Below are 16215 nucleotides of genomic sequence, written 5' to 3'. Positions count from 1 at the left end.
CTCTAATCCAGGGATATCTATTCTTAAACTTTACTCCAAACTCCACAAATAAACATTCCACATGTTATGCTTAAGTCCTAACCTCTGATTAAGGTGGGCTCTAAAGCAACATGTTCTTATGAAAAAGCAAAACTAGACACAGAGGGAAGACATGAAAAGATGGGCAGATACTGAATTACGCTGCTTCAAACCAAGGAAAACCTAGAGAAATGGCAGGAAGGACAAGGATCCTCTTCTAGAAGCTTCTGAAGGAGGATGGCCCTGTCAGCAACTTGATTTAGACTTCTATCTTCCCTCACAGTGAAAGTGTAAATTTTTCTTGTTTAAAGCTACCCAATTTGTCGAAGTTTGTTATAAGCGCCCCAGGAAGCTAACACACTGTCTCTCGCATATACTGAAATATGCCATTCCTATCAACCTGTTACTTCCAATTTTAACACAGTATAGGTAATGTTAACTTTCCTCTTAATTCTATTTAAAGATAATCAATGCCAGGGTGGGACCACCTTACAGAAACTTACAGCTTTAACACGACCTCGGTGCTCCTCAGGCTCACTGCCTCTGTGTATACAGCACTGTCATTCACCATCCTGTAACCTATGCAAGTTGCACAGAAACCTGGAAATATTTTTGAAAAGCAATTCTGTGAAAGAAGTTTTGCCAAAGGTGACATTACTCATTTGTTCCAAAAACAAACAAAAAACCAAAACAAAACAAAAAACCAAAAATCCTTAAAAAATATAAAGAACTGCACACCTAACTTCGACCATACTCCTGAACCTCTCACTCTTTCAGGTGAGACTGATCTCCTTCCAGGAGACACTGATCTCTCATCTGACATCACTGGACTTTCTCTGGAATGGAGGCATCTGCCCCTCTTTTCTAGCTAGGTCCTGGTAGTCTCCTTGGCCAACCTCTGCCATACTAAAGGGCCCAATACCACATCTCCTGAAGTGTGTGCCAGGGAAAAACTCTATTCATCAAAGTTCATACTGCCTACAGTTACATCTCTGGTCACTGGAAATAAAAAGCTCAACCTCCAGCCTAATCTTCAGAATCTCCTCGTAAAACAATCAGAGGTTCACCCTAAGCACAGCAGGCAAGCAAAGAACATAATGGACATTATCAGAACAGTTCTTAATTTTTTAATTTTTTGTTGAAAATATCAGTTATGAGCCAGAGTGTTAGTAGAGCAGGTCTGGAGCATCCTCGGAAGCCTGTATGGGATACAAGGGATTAAACCCAGGTTGGTTTCTCTACTACACTGATATATGAAATTCACTGAAGCAGTTTGGTATATGACAAAATCTGGGACTTGTAAAAGTAAAATTGACCAGCATAATTTTTTAGTTTGTAGAGCAATGTTATGAATTAATATATCACAAAAACTGAGTCAGAATGGTAAGTACAGTGGGTAGGGTGCTTGCCTTGCATGAGGTAAGCTGGGTTCAATTCCCAGTATTACATATGCCCTGAGTCCAGCCAGGAGTGATTCCTAAGTGTGGAAGCAGGAGCAAGCCCTGAGCATGGCTAGTTATGGCCCCAGACTGAACAAACAAACAAACAAAAAAACATATATATATATATATATGTATATATATATATACATATGTGTGTATTTAAAATCATATGTTAATACTGGGTTGTTTGGGTTTTTTTTAGGTTGTTTGAATTAAAAATATCTCAATATTCTATTGGATTTTGTACATCTACAATGATACTGAAATTCACTAGATGATTATTCTCACAACAAACCTAAAAGCTTACTAAAGCTGGTTTCATACACATGACAGATGAAGAATCAGAAACTGAGAATGCTAAGTAATATGCTCTAGATTGTTCTTGACAGAGGTAAAGCTTGAACTCAAACTCTTTGAGGGGTGACTATTGGGGGAAAAGAAAGATAGCTCTTTCTTGATTTTCTTGAATTTTGTAGAATTCAAGAGTTTAGTTTTATTCATCTATATGTATGTTGTTGTCACCATCTCCACAGTTTAAAAAAATAAAATGAAAAGGTCTCTTATATACGGAATATAAAGAAACACAGTAAGGGAACAACCAATGTTCAAAGGTACTGGAACTGGAGATTCTGTCTACAGAACTGAGCTCACCTGGGAAGAGAGGTGGTTGGGAGAGGCCCTTGGGACTTTGGTGGCGAGAAGTGGGTGCTCCAGTGATGGGTATAGTGTTGGAGTGATATATGTATGAAGAGTACCATTAACACTATTGTAAATCATGGTACCTCAATAAAAATGGTTATGACGACAGACAAAACCAAGTTCTGTGGCTTACTGAATTTTTGACTTCAGAAACATTTTTTAAACTTCACTAATTCCAAATTCCCCCAATTGTATATTGGAATTATAATGATAAATCCATATAAGAAACATGCACAGTGCTGTCATTCAAATCGAGTTCCCTTCTTTTTCCTAGAAGATCCCTCAGTTCTAACCAATGGCCCATTGCCTGGGTAAAACTGGAGACAAAACTCTACCATTAACAGTATTATAAATCACAGTATCTACTCGAATTTATTAGAGAAAAATCAAAATAGTTATAGAAAAGTAATATAAGGTTTGATAAGATACAACAAACATACCTCTTAAGACTAATGAAAAAACATGATAGTTCTCAGAGGGAAGTGGGGGCATTAGAAATGGGTGGGAACCAAGAATAGTAGAGATAAGTAGCAGGAGATTTGCTCCACGGCTTGGAAGCTGGCCTGACATGCTGGAGGAAAAGGAAGCTCAGATAGAGAAAGGAAAACCAAGTAAATTGTGGCTGGAGGGCCCGCTTGGGATGGGAGATGTGTGCATAAGGTAGACTATAGATCAAACACGATGGCCACTCAATACCTCTATTGCAAACCACAACACCAAAAGGAAAGAGAGATCAAAAAAGAATGCCCTGCCATAGAGGCGAGGTGTGGTGGGGGAGATTGGGTGGTGGGGTGGGAGGGATACTGGGATCATCAGCTGTGGAGAATAAGCACTGGTAGAGGGATGGGTACACGAGCATTGTATGACTGAAACAAGCATGAAAGTTTGTAAGTCTTTAACTGTACCTCACAGTGATTCACTAATAAAAAATTATAAAAATTTTAAAAAATGTTAAAAAAAAGAAATGGGTGGGAAGGGTCATTTGAAGGTGGGTACAGTAAGAGGTATGAAGTTGTACTCCCACAATTTTACAGTATCAATAAAATGTTTCTATAAGATGTAATTCAAGGGATATGGATATACTGTTGACAAAATAATTGTCCCAGGCAAAGAAAGCAGAAATAGTTGTCACTGAACGCACTATTACAAAAGAACCCTGATCTTACTGAGTGCTGCCTAATGAATATGGCTCATTGTTTCCAAATATAATATAAGGGAAACACATGAAAGAGGTATGAAATTTTTTCAACTCATGGTATGGTTTGAAATTCCTGAGTGTGTGTATCCCAGCAGCTGTCATTTTTCCACAAGGGTGACACATACTGGGAGTCACCAGCTCGTCAGTGCCACTCGAGAACTTACACTTGAACTCCTTTTAGACTACACCTGACCGTTTAGCTGGGTGAGGGCGGGTTTGGTTTCAACCCTGCAGGGGCCTGAACAGGAGCAGTTTTTGCAGTGACCATAGAAATGGACAGAAGAGAAGCATGTGTTCAGCCTACACACTGCTACTGTTGTCAGGAAGCTTGCACCGCTTTGCTGCCAAAAATTGCCAACAGTCATCAAATTTTCCATGAAAAATTATTAAAATGTATAGCATGATTTAGAATATTTCTTCAAATTTCAACTGCATGCTGGAGGATCACATAGAATCACATGCAAATAACTCTTCCATGTGTGACTTCCGCCCTTGGCACAGTTCTGCTTGTGTTATTGCATATGTGGGTTGTTATTAAACACTTTATGATGATTATATTAAAGGTCATATTGCTCACACATAACTTCATTTACTATTATAAGCTAGATGTGTACATGAGCAGACAATGGTCTTCTTCCATTAAATGCAAACACTTAAATTACTGTTTAAGTTGCCGGGTCGTAAGAGAAAAGTGATCAAATTAATGAGGGTGAAGTTGTATAATCAGTTTATAAAACATATCATGCTGATGTCAAGGCAGACACCAACCTACTCCCACACATTCAAGTACCCTTAAAAATGTTTTATTTAGGCTGAAGAGAAGGGCCACATGGAGGGCGGGATCCACAGCTCCCGGAGAAAAAAAAAAACAGGTTCCAAAAAGAGCCGAGATCACTGGGAAGTCCCAGATGGGGTAGGTACCACATCCCGCCTCCCCCAGATGGAATCCCGGTGACCAGAAGCCTCTACAAGCACTGCTCGAGTATGCGGGAACTTGGACTTTTCCTCAAAACTGCCGGGACTACAGCTCCCAGGTAACCTCTGATTCCGGAAGTCACGCCCACAGCCCGCCCCCCAGTGCCATCTTTACAGCATACAGCTGAAGAGAAGGGCCACATGGAGGGCGGGATCCACAGCTCCCGGAGGAAAAAAAAACAGGTTCCAAAAAGAGCCGAGATCATCGGGAAGTCCCAGATGGGGTAGGTACCGCATCCCACCTCCCCCAGATGGAACCCCTGTGACCAGAAGCCTCTACAAGCACAGCTCGAGTATGTGGGAACTAGGACTTTTCCTCATCAAGTCTGCCGAAGGGGAAAGGGTGTTGTCCCATTCGCCCTCTCTTCTCTGGAAAGAAGGATGGCAGCCGCATGGGAGCCTTGTGGACAGCAGGTATGAGCCGGGGGTGTGGGGGCGACTAAAACCTCATGGGAAGGGGGGCGTTCTGGTCCGTCCTTCACGCCCTACCGAGGTCACCAGTTGCCCCCCACGAGCGGCTCTCCAGCACGGCCACAGCCCCAGAAGCACAAGGACTTAATGCAGAACCCAGCAGCTTGGAGCAGAAAAGTGAAAGGACTATGCGTTAATCCAGGCCATCATGTCTGTCCGGAGGGGAAAGGGTGTTGCTCCCTTCCGCCCTCCTCCCTCTGGAAAGAAAGATGGCGACCGCATGGGAGCCTTGTGGACAGCAGGTATGAGTCAGGGGTGTGGGGGCGACTAAAACCTCATGGGAAGGGGGGGCGTTCCGGTCCGTCCTTCACGCCCTACCGAAGTCACCAGTTGCCCCCCCGCGAGTGGCTCTCCAGCACAGCCACGGCCCCAGAAGCACAAGGACTTAATGCAGAACCCGGCAGCTTGGAGCAGAAACGTGAATGGACTATGCGTTAACCCAGGCCATCATGTCTGTCCGGAGGGGAAAGGGTGTTGCCCCATTCGCCCTCTCTTCTCTGGAAAGAAAGATGGCGGCCGCATGGGAGTCTTGTGGACAGCAGGTATGAGCCGGGGGTGTGGGGGCGACTAAAAGCTCATGGTAAGGGGGGCGTTTCGGTCCGCCCTTCACGCCCTACCGAGGCCACCAGTTGCCCCCCACGAGCGGCTCTCCAGAACGGCCACGACTCCAGAGCACAGAAACCAATTTCTTAATTATCTGACTTTCAGTAGAAATACTTCCAGGGTTAATAAGTAAAATAGCAGAAATCCAAAACCAACATATAATTCTTGAACCCAGCTATAGAAAGCAAATCACTTCACAATGCTTTTTCAGCATGTCTGATTTGGGGGGGGGGGTAAACTCTAAATAATAGTGGTGAATCTTTTATTGAAACAATGAATCTAATAGAGTGTTAACTAGAATTCTTCTGCCTCACAGGGACTGGGAGGGTTGGGGGTGGGGTTTTATTGGGGTTCTTCATGGTAAAAAATAAGTATTGGGAAAGGGAAATGTGTTTGATATTTGCATGACTGAGACCTAAACCTGAAAGCTTTGTAACCTTTCCCACAGTGATTCAATAAATAAATAAATAAATAAATTTAAAAAAATGTTTTATAGCCCAATTATAGCACAGCGGGTAGGGTGTTCGCCTTACAAGCGGCCAACATGGCCGACCCGAGTTCGATTCCTCCGCCCCTCTCGGAGAGCCCGGCAAGCTACCGAGAGTATTCGATATGCCAGACACAGTAACAACAAAGTCTCCAATGGAGACGTTACTGGGCCCGCTCGAGCAAATCGACGATCAACGGGAGGGCCTTTACCTTTACCTTTACCTTTTATTTAATTGCCCACCCCCCACCATTCCAATTCAATCTGTTTCTTATTTCTTTCCCAGGGACATGCAATTGACAAATCATTTATCTTGGCAAACACCAGATTTGATCATGTCACCCACTTCAGAAATGTAAGAAAGGTCCCACTGCTTCAGGGACAAAGATCCAACTCCTCACCAAGGCACTCAGAGCTCTTCTAAATTTGACTTATCCATCTGTCTCAGTGGCTTGCAATCTCTACAGGAACACTAAAATAAAATAAGTAGGGTGGGGACCCAACAATAGGAGCAGTGGGTAAGGCATGTGGCTGAGTTAGGTTTAGTCCTGGCACCCTATATGGTTCCCCCTAGTCTACCAGGAGTGATCCCTAAACTCAGAGCCAGGAGTTACTGAACACAGTTGGGTGTGGTCTCCAAACTAAATAAACATAACAAGATAAACAGCCTTATATCTCATGTTCCAGAAATTGTATTTATTTATTTATTATTTTTTTGGCTTTTTGGGTCACACCTGGTGATGCACAGGGGTTACTCCTGGCTCATGTACTCAGGAATTACTCCTGGCGGTAGCTCAGGGGACCATATGGGATGCTGGGAATCAAACCCGGGTCGGTTGCGTGCAAGGCAAACACCCTACCTGCTGTGCTATCACTCCAGCCCCGAAATTGTATTTATTATTTCTGAGGCACAATTCTTGTGGCTAGAGTGATAGTACAACGTGATAGTACAAGGGCTGTTCTTGCAAGGGGCTGACCCAGGTTCGATCCCCAACATCTCATATGGTCCCCTGAGCCTTTTAGGAATGATTTGGGTGCAGTCAGGAGTAATCGCTGAACACCACTGCCCCCCAAAAAAGATCCAGGCCTCATACTTTTAAAATATCTACGGCTGACTTGATTTACTGCCAGAGTTGAACCACTAGAACAACTACCTCCCACCCACTCCCATTTATTTTGACAAACACGGACTAATAATGATTTTTTTTATCTTTAGTTCTCTTTTCATACTGTTAACTGAACCTGGAACATCACTTTCTCTCAGCTCTTTATTTAAATATCCATCACTTCTCTAAGACTAACTGCAACTGCGCCACTATCAGATACTGACCTACTAACGATTCTAAGATTAATTTATTAATTTTTTGGCAGCTAATTACATTATTTATACTGTTTTTTTTAACCATACCTTGTAATATGGGTTTTCAGAAGGAAAGAAAACTTGTCATAACTTTCTCACTTTCTGGCCCCTAGTATTTATGAAAGTATTAAGCATAAAGTAGATATTTACTCATGAGCTCAAAGCTTATGATGACTGAACAAATTAAATTCTCTGAATTTATGAAGTGTTTTTCTTACAACCTGACAACATAACCTGTCAACCTCCAAGGCTGTTTATGCGCACAGTGATGTGTTTTGCACAGGAAACATCACTGAGCCTATGTAAAAATGATAATTACTTGTCCACAAAAACTGATGTGATGTCAAATGTAGGACTGGTGTTGATAAATCTATTTTTTCCCCCTACAGACCTAAGTATGTTCTATGTTTAAAGTGCTAAGTGCCATAAATTTGTGGAACACCAAAGAGTTAAGTTGTAAAACTTTCCTCCTGTGTTACCAATGACCTACAAGTGATTCAGCATGTGAGAGAACAGCTGAAGCCCTATTTACCATCCTGATCTACTCTGGGGAGGATCAGAAGAGCAACTGTTCCCTTGCCCTCAATTTAGAAGACATGATATTATCAGTAACCTACAGGTAAATGTCTCATATACATATTAAACACAAAACAGCTACGAATATGAGAGTCTTCACCATGTTTATCCACTGGCAGAGTGTTCCAGCTCATATACTCCTGCTCAAAGTTGCCAAGAAATTTACTGTTCTCTTTCTAGGGTCTGGAAGATGTGTGCCTATATCCGAAGCTAGAATTTATTTACAGAATACTTTTATATGCTGACTGTCTGTAAAGTAACTCTGGTACATATGAGTTAGTCTTGAGAGATTGTTGAGAAACTATTATTTATCATACTGTTTTTATAGAAGAAATGAATTCCAAACAACAGAATGAAACAGTTGAACTTTTGTACTCTTCTTTACATTTTACTTAGTAAATTAGGAACTGACTGTATCTTGTTAATTACACAACGGTCAATATTTTCTTAGAAGATGGAAATCTGGAAATCTGCTAGGAACGCAAAACAGGAATGAAGAATTGTTATACATACAGTTTCTGTGTGCCTCTTGTAGGATAACGCTGTTTTTGTTGTTCCTGCATAGCCTCAGGTAGTTTAGGTTTATTGGGTTGCTCCCATCACAGTACTCCCATTCCTCTGTGTTTATTTGTAACTTCTTTCTTTGTGCTCTGTTGACTTGTAAATATTAGTTTTCTCTTCTCCCTAAGTCCTTTGCATATTTTATTCAGAATAATGTCCTTTTTGTATAAATACAAGATGACAGTATATGCTATGCTTTTGTAATGTGACTCTCAGTGATATTTTCCTCCTGGGCATCTGTTCTCTCAACCTAAGCCTGAGCTGCCCTTACTTCTTAGCACTCCCCAAAATCAGGGTCCTGATGCAGGGTCCTGATGAGGGACTGGATGGAACCAGGGCAAGCGGTAAGCTATGTGCTACCCTGGCATTGACATGAGCCTGGCCAAAGTACCATAATGCTTAACTGTAAGTTAAGAGCTTGGTCATGGACAAATGCTGCCATGATCTAAAAAGTAATAGCTAGACTCAGACCCTGATAGAGTTAGGAATGATTCATCTGGCCTGAGAGCTGTAGTCTGAGTCTGTAGCAAGATGTTCCAAGGAGAGCTGCCCTACAAGCCTCTGTGTATGTCTTACTGTGTCCATACTAATATTAAGATGTTGATAGAGGGACAGACATAGAAAGTTTGCATTCATCTGGGGAACATAACATAACAAAATAGGAGACTTACACCTAAGAATAGCCGAGATAAGTACCAGGAGGTTTACTTCATGGCTTGGAGGCTAGCCACACATGTTAGGGGAAAAGGCAGCTCAGATAGAGAGGGGAGCACCAAGTAAAGGGTGTTGGGAGGATCCTCCCAGGATGAGAGATACATGCTGAAAGTAGACTATAGACAAAACATGATTGCCACTCAATGCCTCTTTTCCAAACCACAGCACCCTAAAGGAGAAAGAGAACAAAAGGGAATGCTCTGCCACAGAGGCAGGGTGGGATGGGGGGATGGGGAATGGGAGGGATAGTGGGATCAGTGGTGGTAGAGAATGGGCACTGGTGGAGGGATGGGTGTTGGATCATTGTATAACTGAAACCCAAGCACAAAAATTTGTAAGTCTACAACTGTACCTCATGGTGTTTCACTAATAAAAATTTTTTTAAAAAAAAGCCACTGTAGGAAACAAATAAAATCAGATAAATAGATAATTGGGAGGGAAAAAAGATGTTGATAGAGTTATTAGACTGAGGAAAGGAGAAAAACACCTTAAGAGGTATTTTGCCTGAGGCAATCAGGAAGAGCTTTGGAATACCTCTTAGGTGGTGTTCCCTTTGAACTTGGTGGGCCCTTAGGAAGGGCTTTCTTATGTTGATCTGGCTACCAGACTGGGTGCTGCGGAGTTGGGGAGGCAAGAGAGCTGGGGAGAGAGTGCGAGAGCACAGGGCAGCATGATGGAGTGCAGAGAGACTAGGGAGGAGAACCAAGAGAGAAGGATGTAGAAGAATACAGGAGCAGACTCGTAGAGAGAGTGCCCAGGCTGCAAGATGGAGTGTGGAGAGATGAGCGGGAGAGACAGGAGACACAAATGAGGGGAGTGTGAGACTAAAATGGGAGGCTCAGAGAGACTGGGGCAGGCTCCTGGGGAGAATGGAATAAAAGGCAACCGATTAACCAACCAGCTTGGCCCTCTTTGTCCACCCTCTGCCCTATGACCCAGGCCATTCTGGCTGGGGGAGTGGCCCAGGCCCACCAAGCAGCTAGGGGAAGAGCTGTCACCCCACCACCCCTTGAGAGTTTATATACCTCTCAATGAAAAAATGGGTTAGGGAGGGAGGAATGATGGGAGAAAAAGCCAGACACATTCTTTTTGTTTCATTTTCTTTTTAGTTTTGGGGTCACACCTGGCTGTGCAAGGGTTTACTCCTGGCTTTGTACTCAGGGATGACTCCTGATAGGCTCTGAAGACCATACATGATGCCAGGGAAAGAACCTGGGTTTGCTAATACAAGGCAAATGACTCACCCACTGTACTATTACACTGGCCCTAACCAAGCACATCATTAATTTATTGAACAAGTATTTACTAAGCATTATTAAAGGCTATGCCAATATCTGTGAAAGCCAAAAATAAGTCAGACAATATCTTTTTACTATAGATTGTCTTCATGGCATAGGATTAGAGATAAGATAGCCATAATCACAAATAATAAACTTGCATGGTAAAATGTGTTATAATAATGGCAATAATGAAATAGTCTTATGGGAACTATCAAGAGGGATAAGGAAATCTTGGCAGAGCTAGTACTTGGGCTAAAACCTGGGGTACTGCCATAGGATTTCAACAGACAAAAAAGAAAGAAAGAAAGAAAGAAAGAAAGAAAGAAAGAAAGAAAGAAAGAAAGAAAGCGAGCAGGAGGCAACAGAGAAAAACATCAAGAAAAGCAGTAAAAGTTAAGATACAAAACAATGAAGGACAATAACAATAAAGGCTTAAAGCACATAAAAGAGTTCAGCTGACCAAAGTAGGGGATATTTTTAGGGGTTGAGTAGAAGGCTTTGTATGTGAGGCAAAGAAGTACAGATTCACAAAGCAGTGAAAAGAATTACTAGAGGGTTTAAAAATTGTTAGAGTAATTCAACTGGTAGATTTTTCTGGCATAAAATATCAGATGGAAGAAGAGAATAAAGAGGTTGGTGAAGATGATATTTAAAACTAAGAATAGTTTTGAATAAATAATTATGGTTCAAGTGCTAGTTAATTACTGAATATCTCTCTTTAACAATAAGGATCATATAAATCATTAGAATGGTTATGAAAATATTCAAAACAAAAAAATTAAGTATTTGCTACAATGGAAAAATTCTGAAAGCATTCTTTGGCACATAGTGAGAATTTGATGACCATACTTGATATAATGAAAGGATAACTTTGTAGACTACTTTCAGTTTTCAAATTACTTTCAGCTTTCAAATATCATGATTTTTAGCATTGTTTTTATTAAGAACATGAATTTAATAATAAATCACCTTTCCACTGTTTTCCAATAATAGTGATGATTTAAGACATTCTAAGAAACCCGAGAGCACAGATACTATCAAAGCTAAAGGACTTAATTCTTTATATTTTAAACCAATCTCTACTGGAACCAAGATGGGTAATAGCCGACTTACCTGAAGTAAACTGACTTCAGCAATTTCTTCTAAACTTCAAATTTTCAATATTGGACAGTCCATGGCATTCATTTTTATCTGAAAACCAACATAATGGGAGCAATGAAACAGAAAAATTGGTAAGTAGCTTTTGAAGACAGATGATTACACCTCAAAAACCATAGTATAGAAAACCCTATAAAATTTATATTATTTATACTACATAGAAAAACCTTTATTTTAAATCTATGTGTTTATACCTGAAGAGAATTTAATATAGGTTCTACAAAGTTAGTACTTTCCTTATTGAGTAAGGTCCAGACTCAGCAGTCCTCCAAGCCTAATGATTCAGTACTCAACCAGGAAGTGCTGGGGAACACCAGGACACTACATTGATATGCAGTGAGAAGATGGTATCAGATGCCATGAGTCAAACTCAGAACTTTGCACAAGGTAAGCATATGCTCTATAAATTAACTGTCTGGACTTGCCTTTTCACCTAGTCTGAAGATCTCTGCCTTTATAGAGTGAATTTGCTTCATTTACACTTAATGTTATTACTTATTTTATTTTATTTTATTTGTTTTGGCTTTTTGGGTAACACCTGGCGATGCACAGGGATTACTCCTGGCTCTGCACTCAGGAATTACCCCTGGCAGTGCTCAGGGGACCATATGGGATGCTGGAAATCGAACCCAGGTTGGTTGTGTGCAAGGCAAACGCCCTACCTGCTGTGCTACTGCTCTAGCCCCAATGTTATTATTTAAATAGTTGAATTTGAATTAGTCATCATTGTATTTTATGTCTATCCAAATCTGCTACTTGTTGGCTTTTCCTTTTCTGTCTCATCTTATCTGGAACTAAATAGTGTTTGGTCTTTACTTCTAACTCATGGATTACTTATCAGACATGTACCTTGTTTCTTTTGTAGATTTACGAGGTTGTTCTACTGTTTCAATTATACAATTATACAATGGCCAACACAGCTGACCCAAGTTCGATTCCTCCGCCCCTCTCAGAGAGCCTGGATAGCTACCAAGAGTATCTCGCTTACACGGCAAAGCCTGGCAAGCTACCCGTGACGTATTCGATATGCCAAATGCAGTAACAATTTCACAATGTTACTGGGCCAGCTTGAGCAAAATTGATGAACAACGGGAGGATAGTGACAGTGACAGTGACAACTCTAACTTATGATGCAAATTTATCATACCACTTCACTTGTAAGAGTTTTATAATAGAATAAACCTATTTCCATAAGAATAATCTTGTCTTTTTACTATTGTCATCATGGCTTACCTATGGTAAGATGGAGAAGTCAGGTGTTGGCCAGGTGTAAGCACACCTGTTAACAGTCCCAGCTAAGATCATCTCCAAAAGATCCTTCTCATAGTACCAGAAATGTGAGAAAATCAATCCATACTACAGCTGAATGCCACGAAGTGACCTCAACTGAAGTTGAATGAAGAATAACTACTAGCCAAGTTGGACCTTCTCACTGACACACCAAAGTAAAATATTGTAGCACTGTCATCCTATTGTTTATCAATTTGCTCAAGTGGGCACCAGCAACATCTCCATTGTGAGACTTGTTACTGTTTTTGGTATATCGATTACATCACAGGGAGCTTGCCAGGCTTTGCCGTGCAGGCAGGATGCTCTCGGTAGCTTGCCAGGCTCTCTGAGAGGGACGGAGGAATAGAACCCAGGTCGGCAGCATGCAAGGCAAATACCCTACCCACTGTGCTATCACTCCAGCCCAAAATATTTATTTTTATTAGTTAGACACTATGAAGTGCAATTGTAGACTTACAAACTTTCGTGTTTGTTTCAATTACACAATGATCAAGCACCCATCCCACCACCAGTGCCCATTCTCCACCAATAAACCCAGTTGCCCTCCCACCCACCTCAATCACCCCCACCCCACCCCACCTCTATGACAGGGTATTCCCTTTTGCTTCTCTCTTTCTTTTACGGTGTTGTTGTTTGCAATAGAGGTATTGAGTGGCCATCAAGTTTGGTCTATAGTCTATTTCCAACACATGTATCACATCCCGAGCGAGTCCTCCAAACACCCTTTACTTGGTGTTCCCTTCTCTATCTGAGCTACGTTTTCCCCCAGCATGTGCTGCCAGCTTCCAAGCCGTGAAGCAGACCTCCTGGTACTAATCTCAACTATTCTTGGGTGTTCATCTCCCATTCTGTTACTTTATATTCTATGTCTGTCCCTCTATTTCTGACTCATTTCACTCAGCATGATATTTTTCATGTAGAAACACTTGTTTGCAAATTTAATGACTTCATCCTTTCTAACTGCTGCATAGTATTCCATTCTGTAGATGTACCAAAGTTTTTTTAACCAGTCATCTGTTCTCGTGCGCTCGGGGTTTTTTTTTTTTTTCCAGATTTTGGCTAATGTGAGCAGTGTAGCAATGAACATACAAGTGCAGATATCATTTCGACTAAACTTTTTGCCTCTCTGAGATATATTCCCAGGAGTGGTATTGCTGGGTCTAATGGGAGCTATATTTCTAAGTTTTGGGAAATTGTCCACACTGTTTTCCAAAAGGGCTGAACCAGTCGGTATTCCCACCAGCAGTGAAGGAGGGTCCCTTTCTCGCCACATCCGTGCCAACACCGGTTGCTTTTGTTCTTTTGGATGTGGACCAGTCTCTGTGATGTGAGATGATATCTCACTGCTGTTTTGATCTGCATCTCCTGATGATTAGTGATGTAGAGAATTTTCTCATGTGCCTTTTAGCCATTCAAATTTCTTCTTTGAGAAAGTTCCTGTTCATTTTATCACCCCATTTTTTGATGCAGTTGGATGTTTTCTTCTGTGAAGTTCAACCAGTGCTTTGTATATCCTTAGTATCATCCCCTTATCAGATGGGTATTGGGTGAATATCCTTTCCCATTCAGTAGATTGTCTCTGTATTTTGGTCACTGTATCTTCTGTGGTACAGAAGCTTCTTAGTTTAATATTTATCTCTGTTTCCACTTGGTTAGTTAGTGGTGTGTCATCTTTGAAAATATCATTAGCCTCAATATTGAGGAGGGTTTTGTTGACCTTGTCTTCAAAGTACTTTACGGATTCTGGTCTGATGTTGAGGTCTTCAATCCATTTTGATCTGATTTTTGTGAATGGTGTTAGGTTGAGGTCTAAGCCCATTCTTTTGCATGTGGTTGCCCAGTTATGCCAGTACCATTTGTTAAAGAGGCTTTCCTTGTTCCACTTCACATTTCTTGCTCCCTTATCAAAAACTGGATGTTCATACATTTGGGGTTGTGGGTAGGGATATTCCACTCTGTTCCATTGATCTGTGCCTCTGCCTTTGTTCCAGTACCATGCTGTTTTGTTACTGCTTTGTAGCAGAGGTTGAGGTTGGGGAAGGTGATGCCTCCCATCATCTTTTTCCCAAAAATTGCCTCAGCTATTCATGAGTGTTTGTTGTTTCAAATGAATTTCAGGAGTGCTCGATCCAATTCTTGGAAGAATTTCATGGGTATCCTTATAGGGATCAAACTAAATGTGTATAGTGACTTGGGGAGTATTGCCATTTTGACAATGTTAATTCCTCCTATCCATGAGCAGGAGATATGTTTCCATTTCCTCATGTCCTCTTTTATTTCATGAAGTAGCGTTTTGTAGTTTTCTTTGTAGAGGTCCTTTAACTCCTTAGGCTGATTCCGAGGTACTTGATTTTCTGGGGCACGATTGTGAACGGAATTGCTTTTTTCATGTCACTTTCCTCTGTCTCATAGGAAGGCCATGCTTTTTCAAGTGTTGATTTTATAGCCTGCAACTTTACTGTACAAGTCTATTGTTTTTAGGAGTTTCTTGGTAGAGGCTTTATGATTCTCTAGATATAGTATCATATCATTTGCAAATAGTGAGAGCTTGATTTCTTCCTTTCCTATCTGGATGCCCTTAACATCTTTTACTTGCCTAACTGCTATTGCAAGCACTTCCAGTACTATATTGAACAGAAGTGGGCATCCTTTTCTTGTCCCTGATCTTAGAGGGAAGGTCCTTAGTTTTTCCCTATTGAGGATAATGCTTGCCAAAGGTTTGTCATAGATGGCTTTGACTATCTTGAGGAAAGTTCCTTCTAAGCCCATTTTGGTAAGAGTTTTTATCATAAACATGTGTTGGATCTTATCAAATTCTTTCTCTGCAACTATTGATATATTCATGTTTTTTATCTTTACTTTTGTTAATATGATGGACTACGTTAATTGATTTCCAAATGTTAAACCATCCTTGCATCCCTGCGATGAATCCCACGTGGTCGTGGTATATGATATTTTTGATGATCTGTTGGATTCTATTTGCTAATATTTCATTGAAGATCTTCGCATCTGTATTCATGAGATATATTGGCCTATAATTTTCTTTGGTAGTGGTGTCTTTGTTTGCTTTTGGTATTAGGGAGATATGTGGCTCATCGAAACTGTTTGGGAAAGTTCCTGTTTTTCAATTTCCTGGAAAAGCTTAAGGAGAACTGGCAACAGGTTCTCTTTAAATGTTTGGAAGAATTCACTAGTGATTCCACCTGGGCCCGGGCTTTTGTTTTTGGGAAGACTTTTGATTACAGTTTCAATTTCCTTGATATGAATGGGTCTATTCAGGTATTCCAAGTCTTCTTAGCTCAGTCTTGGGAAGATTGTAGAAATCTAGGAATTTATCCATTTCTTCGAGGTTCTATTGTTTTGTGGCATATAGACTTTCAAAG

At 41.0% G+C, this 16215-nt stretch overlaps 1 protein-coding gene across 2 annotated transcripts in view; it reads right to left on the bottom strand.

Moving 5' to 3' along the window:
* The window catches only part of ZNF438 (zinc finger protein 438), a 178453-nt gene that overhangs the window by 81000 nt on the left and 81238 nt on the right, over positions 1-16215 (bottom strand). For both annotated transcript variants that reach the window (XM_056133061.1, XM_056133068.1), the window contains exon 2: positions 11498-11575. The gene's annotated coding sequence lies outside the window, so the exon portion shown is untranslated. The remainder of the gene's footprint in view (positions 1-11497; positions 11576-16215) is intronic.

This window comes from Sorex fumeus, unplaced genomic scaffold, assembly GCF_029834395.1.
Source record: "Sorex fumeus unplaced genomic scaffold, SorFum_2.1 ptg000007l, whole genome shotgun sequence".
Taxonomy (NCBI): Eukaryota; Metazoa; Chordata; class Mammalia; order Eulipotyphla; family Soricidae; genus Sorex; species Sorex fumeus.
Note: the sequence above shows the minus strand (reverse complement) of the source record. Positions and strands in the feature narration are given on the sequence as shown.